General features: G+C 36.3%; 1 long non-coding RNA gene across 1 annotated transcript in view; it reads left to right on the forward strand.

Annotated features, from left to right (window-relative positions):
- The first annotated feature begins 2,702 nt into the window (after positions 1–2,702).
- LOC123573599 (uncharacterized) overlaps positions 2,703–13,187 on the forward strand; it is a 197,849-nt gene continuing 187,364 nt past the window's right edge. The window contains exon 1 of the long non-coding RNA XR_006698243.2: positions 2,703–2,948. This is a non-coding gene — a long non-coding RNA (uncharacterized lncRNA). The remainder of the gene's footprint in view (positions 2,949–13,187) is intronic.

The raw sequence follows: 13,187 nt of genomic DNA on the forward strand, positions 1-13,187 counted from the left end.
TCTCTACTAAAAATACAAAAAATTAGCCAGGCGTGGTGGCGGGCGCCTGTAGTCCCAGCTACTCTGGAGGCTGAGGCAGGAGAATGGCGTGAACCTGGGAGGCGGAGCTTGCAGTGAGCCGAGATTGCGCCACTGCACTCCAGTCTGGGCGACAGAGCGAGACTCTGTCTCAAAAAAAATAAAATAAATAAAATAAATAAAAAATTTCCAGCTCTATCCCGATTGCCAGAAAAAAGGCAGATCTTTGAAAGTAACAAAGGACGTGATAGGCAAAGATATCTCCAGGGTGTCAATTAAAATGGAACACTTTTATGATGAAGGAACATTTTTACTTATTGTTATGTTGTACGAAATTTGTTTTGTGAAAAAGATTTTATTATCCTTGTTTTACAAATTAAAAAATAAGGTACACAAAGTATAGACGATTTACCTGTTGACTGGTACTCATATAAATAGAATTTTCTTTTCTTTTCTTTTCTTTTCGAGACAGGGTTCTATTCTGTCACCCTGGCTGGAGTGCAGTGACACAATCACAGCTCACTGCAGCCCCAACCTCCTGGGCTCAAGCAATCCTCCCACCTCAGCCTCCAGAGTAGCTGGGACCACAGGCACACACCACCATGCCCGGCTAATTTTAGTTTTTATTTTTTTATGAGATGGGATCTTTTTATGTTGCTCAGGCTGGTCTTGAACTTCTGAACTCAAGCAATCAACCCCTCTCAATCTCCCAAAGTACTGGTATTACAGGTGTGAGTCACTGTACCTGACCTTGAATAGAATTTCATTATGAAATTTGACTCACAATTCTTTTTGCTATTTATCACAGCAAACTTTATTATTTAAAATACACGGTTAAGCACTTGCACATATGTATAACAGCTAAGCTATTATGCATAGAATTCACTACCTATTCCTAACCTTTAAATAAATAACCAATATCAATATTTTTATTCACAATAAAAATACCGTAATCAGGTAGGTATCATAATGACACAGTGGCTCAACAGAAGAGAGAAACCAAAATTTATCCAAGTGTAAATGGGAATTTTATATGTGATATAGATTAAATTATGTGCTGGCTAAAAAAGGCAAAACTGATTAATAATAGTGTTGGGCAATTGATGATCCATTTGAAAAATCTAAAATTAGATCCAAACGTATACATAAGTGTATTTGCATTGAATTAGAGCTCAAAATGTAAAAATTGTTAAATAAATAAACAGGATTTGATACAAATATCAGGGTATTTTCATAATTTAGGAGTGGATAAAATCTTCTTACTCTTAGAGTCCATGAGGAAAAAAAAAAACTGAACTACTTTGTTGCACAAAAATTTTGAAGACTTTAAAAAGACAAAAATGGAAGATAACATACTGGGAAGAAGATATGTTCTTTTTACTCTTAAACAAAATGATCCTAAAATGTCTAAGAAAAATGTAAACAAGCATCATAATGAACAAAGGATATGCTCAAGAAATTTAAAGAAAAAGAACTATAGAAGTCTGATAAGCTCATGAGTAGATGTTCACTCTCATTAGCAAGGTGCTTCAGGGGTAAGCTGCCAGTGCAACTGTCAGGCCTCTGAGCCCAAGCCAAGCCATCACATCCCCTGTGACTTGCACGTATATGCCCAGATGGCCTGAAGTAACTGAAGAATCACAAAGAAGTGCAAATGCCCTGCCTCACCTTAACTGATGACATTCCACCACAAAAGAAGTGAAAATGTCTGGTCCTCGCCTTAAGCAATGATATTATCTTGTGAAATTCCTTTTCCTGGCTCATCCTGGCTCAAAAAGCTCCCCCACTGAGCACCTTGTGACCCCCACTCCTGCCTGCCAGAGAACAACCCCCCTTTGACTGTACTTTTCCTTTACCTACCCAAATCCTATAAAAGGGCCCCACCCTTATCTCCCTTCGCTGACTCTCTTTTCGGACTCAGCCGCCTGCACACAGGTGAAATAAACAGCCATGTTGCTCACACAAAGCCTGTTTGGTGGTCTCTTCACAGGGAGGCGCATGACAGCAACCACATAGGTTCTTGTACTGAGCAGGCTTCTTTTCTTGGGGTTTGATGCTCTGAAGCCATCATCTTGGAATTCTTTTTTTAAATTATTTTATTTTATTTTTGAGACGGAGTCTCACTCTGTCGCCCAGGCTGGAGTGCAGTGGCGCAATCTCAGCTCACCACAAGCTCCGCCTCCCGGGTTCACGCCATTCTCCTGCTTCAGTCTCCTGAGTAGCTGGGACTACAGGCGCCCGCCACCATGCCTGGCTAATTTTTTGTATATTTAGTAGAGACGGGGCTTCACCATGTTAGCCAAGATAGTCTCGATCTTCTGACCTCGTGATCCGCCTGCCTCGGCCTCCTAAAGTGCTGGGATTACAGGCATGAGCCACTGCGCCTCGCCCGTCTTGGAATTCTTATAATTTTACTTTTGAATTTGGATTTTTTCAGTGAACTCTACTGCGACAATGGAGCAAACGCCGGGAACTTGGAGTTCCAGGCCAGATGAGACCCCCCTCAGGACTTCTTACTGCCTCCTTGCTACCTCCCTGGGTTCTTCTCACCACCCTGCCACCCCCGGCCACCAGCGGAGATCTGCTTGTGTGGGCAGCCAAAGCCCCCATTTTGCGGTTGCCCTCCCTGCCAGCAGGGGGCATACTCATGGGTACTGAAAGGGGTGAAGTGTAGCACATTCCCCAGGTGGTCTCTGCGCGGGACAAAGCAGCGGATATCCCGCCGCTAGCTGCATCCCTGCTTGTTCAGTGGGCTACTCCGCGGGGCTCGATTCCAGGTTCCATGTGCCTAGATGTAAAGCAGCAGTCGCTTGAAAGTCACCCATCTGCAGTGGCAGTGTGTCTTTCCGGATCCCAGCTGGGGCCCTGTATTTTCATTTTGTACTGGACTCCACCAATCACATAGCCAGTCTTGCTCACTAGTAGTTAAGGTAAGAACTTCCACAACTACAACACACTGTGTTGTGCTCATCGGACTGACCAAAAAGCAAAACAAAAGGCAACATTCAGTGGTGTAGTGAGGGAGTGGGGAAATGGGTTTCTCTCACATACTGCTGGTGAGACTGGAATAATTTTTTTTGTTTTCTTTCACATTTTTAAAAGCTCTTCTGCTGCCTCAGCAATGCCACTTCGGGAAATGTTTCAGACATTAAAAGTGGTATTAATTCAGGCTGGGCGCTGTGGCTCACGTCTGTAATCTTAGCACTTCGGAAGGCTGCGGAGGGCGGATTGCCTGAGCTCAGTAGTTCGTAGCCCAGCCTGGGCAAAACGGTGAAACCCTGTTTTTACTAAAATACAAAAAGTTAGCCGGGCGTGGTGGCAGGCCTGTAGTCTCAGCTACTCGGGAAGCTGAGGCAGGAGAATGGAGTGAACTCGGGAGGCGGAAGCTGCAGTGAGCTGAGATCGCGTCACTGCACTCCAGCCTGGCGATAGAGCGAGACGCCGCCTTAAAAAAAAAAAAAAAAAGAAAAAAAAAGGTAATATTGATTCTAAATAAATTTCAAAGATGTTTATTGTATCATCGTTCATGGAAGTAAAAATCAGGTAAAACCTACATTTCCATCTAAAGAGGAATGGTTAAGTTGGTTCATTTAAACTGGAATGCTGGGAAGCTAATAAAATGAAATGGAAAATGTATGGCTCCAATAGTCAGGTGAAAAAAGGCACAGAATGTTATGTTTACTATAACTGCAGGTTGTGAAAAAAATAATTAAAAAGCTCTATATGTTTATATGACTATTAGAAGAGCAAAATACATGGAATAATAATAATATGTATTATACTGGCAATGGTGGTTAAGTCTGTGGGGCAAGGGGTAAGGCCGAGGAAGACAGAGGCTCATGATTTTAAAATTTCATGTTATATATTTTGGCATTTAAGTGGTGTGAACATGTTTTATATTTACCTTCGCAAACATATGAATGGAATTATACATAGTTGACTCTGTATCCATGGATTCAGCATCCGTGGATTCAATCAAATGCGAATTGAAAATATTAGGGAAAAAATTTCCGCAAAGTTCCCAAAAGCAAAACTTGAATTTGTCACCCTCTGAGTACCAGGCTGAATCCATGGGAATGAAGTGCTATGTAGGCATTGTTTAAAGTAGAGGGGAGGATGTGTGTAGGTTATGTGCAAATTTTATGTAAGCGACTTGAGCATCTTCGAATTTGGGTATCCTCAGGGATCCTGAAACCAGTCCTCCAGGGATGCTGAGGAATGACTATACATGTATATGTGTATATGCGATTAAATGAATGCATATATATACATATATAGGTATGTGATATGTTTTCACATGTGTACAAAAGAGGCACAAAACCCGAAGAGTTGAATAACCTCTAATTGCACAGGAATTTAGAGTTGCACCAAAATTTATATGATTTTTGAGAGTAGACCAATGACAATAGTGAGCAATTTTTTTTTTTTTTTTTTGAGATGGTGTCTCGCTCTGTAGCCCAGACTGGAGTACAGTGGCACAATCTTGGCTCACTGCAACCTCCGCCCCTTCAGGTTTAAGCAGTTCTCTGCCTCAGCCTCTGGAGTAGCTGGTATTACAGGTGTGCACCACCACGCCCGGCTAATGTTTTGTATTTTTAGTAGAGACAGGGTTTCACTATCTTGGCCAGGCTGGTCTTGAACTCTCGACCTTGTCATCCACCTGCCTCGGCCTCCCAAAGTGCTGGGATTACAGGCGTGAGCCATCACTCTCCGGCCAACAGTGAGCAAGTGTTAATAGTCTGTGCTTTGATGAATTCTGTGATCTGATTTTAAATATTCATCATGGCATCACTTTGAAGAAAGCAGAAAGAGAGGCAAATGTTTTCCTTGCATACTTCTCCTAGGATTTAGTGTTGATTTTTTTTTTTTAACGTTCTGGGGGAAAAAAGCCCAGATTTTGTGGAACATGTTAATTTTACATAAATCTATCTGTGGTGTTCTAATACACTCACCTAAGTCCTTTGTCTAACTTGTGCTCTACTTCTTCCGTTTTATTCTAAATTGATAAGCCCAGGAATGACATCTCTTTCATTGTTATATTCTTAGGCTGTTTCACACTTACTTTCTTTAAACGAAATCCCTATTTTCCTAGGTTTAGATCTGGTCCTCGATGTCTTAGATACTTTCCACTGATGCCAATACCCCTTTTCTTTATTTTTATTCCAAGGGACTATTCAGAACCTTGCCAGATAGCAGCTAATTTAGCCATGCTACAAGGAATAGAACCAACAATACTCTTTATCCAAGAATCAGAAAAAAATGTATATCCTTATACATTTACCTCTATGAATTGAAGGACATAATTCCTTTTATATTGATTTAACAGTATTCTTTTCTGCACTTAAAAAATATGTTGCTAAGGGTGGAGATAATGTCACCAAGTACACTACCCATTGTTATCAGAGAAAGCGCTTCTTGCACTGAAAAATGTTATCTAAATAACTGATATTGCTGTTAAAATTATATGTGACTTGAGGACATGCAAGATGGATATGCTGCCTCTCTCCCATTCTGCTCTGAGCTTAGCAGCATGCTTGTCACATGACAAGCTTTAAATACATGCCTAAATTTTGGTTATCATGTAAATTTTCACATCATTTTTAATAAAGCATGCACAAAAGGCAGCATATTGCTTTATCATCATCCAACTCACTTTATACCAAATCACACACCATCTAATGTCCTGAGTTGAAAAATAATATAAAAGTATGGGAATGAGAAAAACATGGACATCCTTGGATGCTGATGATGTTTATGGAAGAAATTTGGAATATGTTTATAGCCATAAGGATTCAGTAGAACTTTCGCTCTCTGTGTCATGGCATTCATGTAAAAGTTAGTAACCCAAAATTCCTTCTACTTTATTTCAGGTGCAATATTTAGGAGTGCTTTCAGAAAAAAACAAAGCTTTCTATATGCACATAATTAATATTTCTATGAAGACATTACTTCTCTTTGACTATCTGACCTTATTTGATGGAGGAGAAGGAAAGGGGTTTATGACTTTCCTATTGCTTTTTATTTGTTTTTGTTGAGGTTGAGCCAGTGCCCTCTGACATGAGATTTTTGTAGACAAAAATGTTTTTGGATGTTTCTTCTTTCCATTAGATGTGTAAATTATTGTTCTACAGTCTGTTCTTTTAAACTTCATGACTCACTACATTTATTCACTTGCCCTCAATCCTTCTCTCTCTTTTCTTCGTTAGGCATTAACTGGAACCTGCTTTCTAACTCTGGGCAATTAAAGGGACATAATTAATCTTGGTAGCTAAATGTAAGGTGACAAAATATGCGGTAATATCCCTTTAGCACTCCATTTATTCCAACGTGATTTCCGAAGAAAAAATTCCATAGTTCATTTACTATATAACTAGAAGTGAGATTGAGAGCGAAAACAGCTCTCCACAAAAAGAATCTATAGTTGTTATCAAATTATTTTTTTCTTTTTTTATTATACCTTAAGTTCTAGGGTACATGTGCACAACGTGCAGGTTTGTTACATATGTATACATGTGCCATGTTGGTGTGCTGCACCCATTAACTCGTCATTTACATTAGGTATATCTCCTAATGCTATCCCTCCCCGCTTCCCTCACCCCACAACAGGCCCCAGTGTGTGATATTCCTCTTCCTGTGTCCAAGTATTCTCATTGCTCAGTTCCCACCTATGAGTGAGAACATGCGGTGTTTGGTTTTCTGTTCTTGCCATAGTTTGCTGAGAATGATGGTTTCCAGCTGCATCCATGTCCCTGCAAAGGACATGAACTCATCCTTTTTGATGGCTGCATAGTATTCCATGGTGTATATGTGCCACATTTTCTTAATCCAGTCTGTCACTGATGGACATTTGGGTTGATTCCAAGTCTTTGCTATTGTGAATAGTGCTGCAATAAACATACATGTGCATGTGTCTTTATAGCAGCATGATTTATAATCCTTTGGGTGTATACCCAGTAATGGGATGGCTGGGTCAAATGGTATTTCTACTTCTAGATCCTTGAGGAATCGCCACACTGTCTTCCCCAATGGTTGAACTAGTTTACAGTCCCACCAACAGTGTAAAAGTGTTCCTATTTCTCCACATCCTCTCCAGCATCTGTTGTTTCCTGACTTTTTAATGATTGGCATTCTAACTGGTGTGAGATGGTATCTCATTGTGGTTTTGACTTGCATTTCTGTGATGGCTAGTGATGATGAGCATTTTTTCATGTGTCTGTTGGCTGTATGAATGTCTTCTTTTGAGAAGTGTCTGTTCATATCCTTTGCCCACTTTTTGATGGGGTTGTTTGTTTTTTTCTTGTAAATTTGTTTGAGTTATTTGTAGGTTCTGGATATTATCCCTTTGTCAGATGAGTAGATTGCAAAAATTTTCTCCCATTCTGTAAGTTGCCTGTTCACTCTGATGGTAGTTTCTTTTGCTGTGTAGAAGCTCTTTAGTTTAATTAGATCCCATTTGTCAATTTTGGCTTTTGTTGTCATTGCTTTTGGTGTTTTAGATAAGACAAAGAAAGATATTTAGAATACTTTATTGTCTGAAGATCTGTAAGAAGTAAATGCTGTCCCTCAGCTTTTTTCAACTCTATAGTGGTAAATATATTTAAAAATTAAGAATGAAAAGCAATGAGTCCAGCATTCTTACTTTCTATCTTATTCCCTCCTCATTTTTCTCCTTCCTTTTCACCTTTCCTTTTTCATTTTTGTCTCCTGTTACTTTGTAGTATCAGAAAATACAATTTTCCTTGACTTTTTCCACAATGTGGTTATCAGATGAAAAACGCTTTTGGTAAATTTGGTAAAGGGTTAACAGATACACTTATTTATATACTAAGCCACTCTTTACTGTCCTGGTATTTAGAACTCAATTATTTTCCTAAGGTTCTAAACATTGCAACAGTTTTCATTTTATGTACATTTTTAGGTTCAAATTAATTTTAGCTGTAATCGTATTTTTGATATGAAAGATATTCAGGACTTTAGTCAAATTTGAATTATTTAGGAGTTTATATAGGTACTTACCTACAGTGGTTCTCCATTCAAATAGATTTTGCATATTATTTGCATTAAATTAATTTTTTTACAAAAGAAGAGAAAATGAGTAGATTTTTATGTTTTATATGTATATGCCTAAATTATTTAAACACTTAGACTTATAAATAAATAGGTTATTTGTGATTTTTAATATTTGTAATTTCCGTTGGAATTATTAAGGCCCCGAAAGAGTTAACATATATGGGAATGTCTATAAAGTTCTCAAAATAATTTCTCCAATATAATTCTATGAAGACTATTGCTAAGATTTTGATTTAAATTTTCATACATTATCAGATGCACCAAATACAAAAAAGGTTATGATAACAAGTCTTCAAATTATATTTAAGGAGCCCTCTAAGTCTTTGCAGAAATATACAATTATGTGAAAGCTCTGTGACCAGAACTTTGCCATTTAAGGTTTTTACTCTGAGGTTAAATTGTAACGTTTCTGCCTAGAATTTCTATGATGCTTAGGGATTTTTTTATAAAGTAGCATTATATTAAAATAATATTCATGTAGGTAATGGAAATAAAATAACAAAATTAAAAATGGAAGAACTGTAAGGAATCATCCCAGACATCATCTAGAATGAGTCCTGAGGGCTCTCTCTGATCTCTAGAATGTTATTGCAACCTTTCCATATATATATATATATATGACTACATAACTATATGTATATATATAGAGAGAGTCATATATTATGTGCATCTACTACTGTCAGCCATGTTTTAGTTTAAATAAAACAGTTATGAAAGAAAAGCTTATTCTCTTTCTGTAGTCAATTGCACTATTTCGTGGATTCTCTGCCTGATTTTTTTTTTTTTTAACTTGAAATATAGAAAATCCTAAATGCCAAATTTGAGAGAGAATTTGAATGAGTTATTGTTAGTTAATTAGTTGCAAAATCTAGTTGGAAAAACAAGTTGACTCTAAGTCCAAAAACTTTAACACGTGATTACCTTCCTAATAATTTAAATAATTTCTTGTATCTCTGATTGTCAGCCAAGTAAACATATCGTTCCCACTTACTGAATATCCATTAAGCACATGAAAAAATGTGAACCAGTTCTCTTATATGTAGAAAACATCTTGAGGTCATAAAGCCTTAAGAGTTTCTCTGTGTCCTTGATAGTTGGCTAGGAAAAATCAGATGATTCAATGTAACTGAATATGCTGTGTCACTGTGTTTTAAACTAACAGGAATAGAAAGGAGAAGAGGTAATGGAAAGAAATGATTCAAAAACACCTCTAGAGAGGAAAGGTCTGTGTCAAGGAGCCTTGGCAATGAACCAACAAGAAATCTGCAAGGGCTTGTTGAGTCAAGGCTCTCCTGAGTCTGTAGTTCATGTTAATTCCTGTATTAATTCATTCAACAACTACTTATTGAATGCTTGCTTTGTGATAGGCACCATGCCCTCATGCTCTCTGCTTCCCTCGCACAATGTTCTTCTGAGCCCCAGAAGTTCATTCATTGTCTTATGTAATTTTCACCTAGACAAATTCATTCTGACAATTTCATTGCATTTATTTCACCAAGGTTCAACACTTCTGGATTTCGTTTTTATTAGTTGTAGGAAATATATTACAGCAAATAAAAGAAAAGAAAAGAACATGACTATGCATTTGAGATCTCTCTGGGAGAAAGCAGCATCATCATTAAGAAAATCACAGTTACGGAGAAAACAGGCTCCAAAATACAAAATAATATTCTTTTGAGATATAAAGAATTTACTCAGAATTTAAACCAATCTTTGAAGATTTTTGGTCAGTTGTTGATGTATATGCTTATATGGTAACATTATTTAAATTGGTGAATTGCTGATAGTCTTGTAGTTATTACAGATACTCCCTGTGTTCAATTTTGTGCTGGATTCCAATAAGAATTATAACTCTGATAATTTTAACTTTTAGTATCTAGTGGATTTAAAAGTGATTACCATACAACATGAGCCAAAATTTCCTACAAAGAAATCACGCAGTATTTTCACCACACTTTTATTATGCTTTGTGTTCTGTTATGCCTCTGTCATATATATTAAATATGTCATATAACTGTTTTGTATATATGAAGGAAGTCTTAACCCAAGAAATAATTAGTTTAAATATAATGATTAACAACTGGGAACAGTAGTTGTCTCTAAATATCCTTGAGATTCCTTGGTAGCATGTTTTTTACATGCAACTGGTAACAGTTATTCTCTAGCACCACATTATTTTCCTAAACTGGAAAAAACCCAAAAAGATAGAATACTATCAAACTGTTGCACCATAAAATATGTAAGCTACCTGTATCTCTTTGAAAATCTTATTATGCTATAACTAAATGTATTTAAAAGCTATAATTGGTAAACCTGAATTATAACAGAAAACATATGGAACCAGAAATATAATAACAGAACACTGGCATTATTAAATATTTACATTGTGCCAGGGACTAAAGTTTATGTTTTAGACAAACTACTTAGTTTGATCTTTACAAAATTACTATGAAATTATTTTATTAGTCATATTTTACATATGAGAAACTGAGATTTTTGAGATTCAGTGATGTCACTGAGCTAGTAAATTATAGATCCAGGAAAATATCTAGGAGTACCTGACTCTAGAATCTTCTTTTTTTACTTAATCACTGTTTCCACTCTATTACTTTTATTTAACAAACCCAATTCTGAAAGGGATAGCAGGTGTCACTTAGATGCAGTGAGACCCTCATATCTTTAATAATTGTTAATTATTGTAAAATTATACTATAGGATTTTTAGTTGGAAGATGCTGTTAAAGGCTTATAAGACCAGTTATCTCAACTGAAAAGATCTAACTGCATTTATTTTGTGCACCACGGAGAGCTATGCTTATCAGTTGCGGAGGCAACTGTTCATCATATATGTTTTGGGGGAAGAGTGGTCTTCAGGGATTGGTGGATTTTCAGGGGAATAAATGGGTTGAAAACCAGATGAGACTGTTGTTGATTGGTTACCATCAAAGGTGAATGAACCTTGAGACATTATGCTAACTGAGAAAAGCCTGACACAAAAAGAAAACTACTGTATAATGTCACTAATATGCGGAATCTAAAAAAGTGGAGCTCATAGAAATAGAGAGTGGAATGGTACTTACTCTGAGATGCGGCAGGGGAGGGATGGGAAGATGTTGGTCAAAGGGTATAAAGTTTTAGTTAGATAAGAGGATAAATTCTAGAGATCTATTGTACAACATGGTGACTACAGTTGATAATAACGTACTGTGTACTTGAAAATATACACTTGTGAAGCATCTATATGTTAAATGTTCTCACCATTAAAATTACAAGTATGTGGGGTGATGGATATGCTAATTAGCTTTATTTAATCACTCCCCTATATAATATATAAAACATGATGTTGTGCCCCATAAATATATACAATAAAAATAAGGACAGATATATAAAAAAGTAAAATTCTCTCAGATTTACTTGAATATTTAAGTTAAATAAAAATTTAAAATCATGTTAGACACATATCTAAAAACAATTCTATCTATTGTTTTATTACAGTGGCTTAATACTATCTTTTGCCATCATGTAAACAAGATTTTGTTCTCTTGTTTCAGTCCCTTGATTCTACTCTCAAAATTTATTGGTTGGTCTCAGGTAGTATTTGTCTTTTAAAATAGGAAGTATATAAATATATAGAAGAACATAACTAAATGAAATTCTCCCCCAAAATTACATTTGAGACTCCAATTGGATCTCCACAGACATTATCTTTTGGAAAGTTAACATATATCACATAAAATCTTTTCATATGAGAGAGATACTTAGTCTTTCCGTGTATTCAGATAACGTTTTGTGATCTTTGTTGAATTTAAATACATTGAAATAGTTCATTTTGTCTAGGTCTTCTGCCTCTCTTACCAACTTTATTCTTAAATTTTAAAGTTTACATATTGACTTATAATTGAAACGACTTTCCCTTTTACTTTTCTAGAAAGAATGGTAATACTACGATGAAGAAGCACAGCTTGTATGAGATATAGTGTTAAACTGTGATACCTGGGGGCAAGTAACACTGAGATTGTAATAAATAACCTAATTTTATGGAAGCACTAGTTGATTCAAAGAGTGTGCTTCTTTTTACAGTCACATTGCAGGATCATGTTTAACTTACTCAAGTAAATCAACCATTAACCTTAGTTAATTTAGCCACATCAAATAGAGACAGTTGTTACTTTTACATATCATTTTTCTTTGGTCAGATTTTAAAATGTAAGTTTAAAGACAGGGAAATAAGAAAATTGCTTCTCAAGTGTTTTGTACTTTAGAATTTCCACAATGCTACCATCTGCTAATTATACTTTATTCTCACAGTCTTCTGAGATGACCTTAATTAATTAAATGAATGTGGAGTGGTTGCTACTATGTACTAAGCACTGTGCTGTGTCCCAGTGGGTTATAAATGTAAGCCAGCCATGGTCTCTGCCTTAGTAAATCTGAGAATCTATAGCAGAGAATAGTACTTTCTTAAGTGCTAGTAAAACCTTCCCTCTATGTATATACTTGAATGCCTTCTGAATTTATAACATTTTTTGTCGAATCAATTGATGATAATATTAAATGAAAATGAAACTACTACACGTTAATCAACATGAGCTCATTAGGTCACTTTGAAAAAAAATGCCTGCCTGTGAAGCCATGGTGAGGTATTTGATAATCAAGATTAATTTATTTAACACTTTTCTGTGATTTTACACTGAACTCTTGAAGCTAGGCAATTCTTGTAAGGATGATTTTGCCAGAGATGGGAGATGTTTCAACACGTATCTTCATTCCTAGAAAATATTTTTCAAGTTAACAAGTAGCATTATTTTTATCTATACAAAGCAAAATATCTTCAACAAATAAATATTAATATTTTCTTTGAAATGTATTGCCGTGATAAAATATCTTTCTTATGGTTGGGGGACATGCCACATATGTCTTTGTCTCTGATCTTATCCTGTATAATACCCATTGCAGGAAAACTCTGAAGGAGACATAGTATTTCCCACCAGTATAGCAATAGCAATCCTCCTCCATAGAATTAGGGCTACAGCCTCCAACTCTGCTTTTCCAGCATTGTGTTTTACTGTGAAACTAAATGTTATGTCAACATGAAAGCAG

This window comes from Macaca fascicularis, chromosome 5, assembly GCF_037993035.2.
Source record: "Macaca fascicularis isolate 582-1 chromosome 5, T2T-MFA8v1.1".
Taxonomy (NCBI): domain Eukaryota; kingdom Metazoa; phylum Chordata; class Mammalia; order Primates; family Cercopithecidae; genus Macaca; species Macaca fascicularis.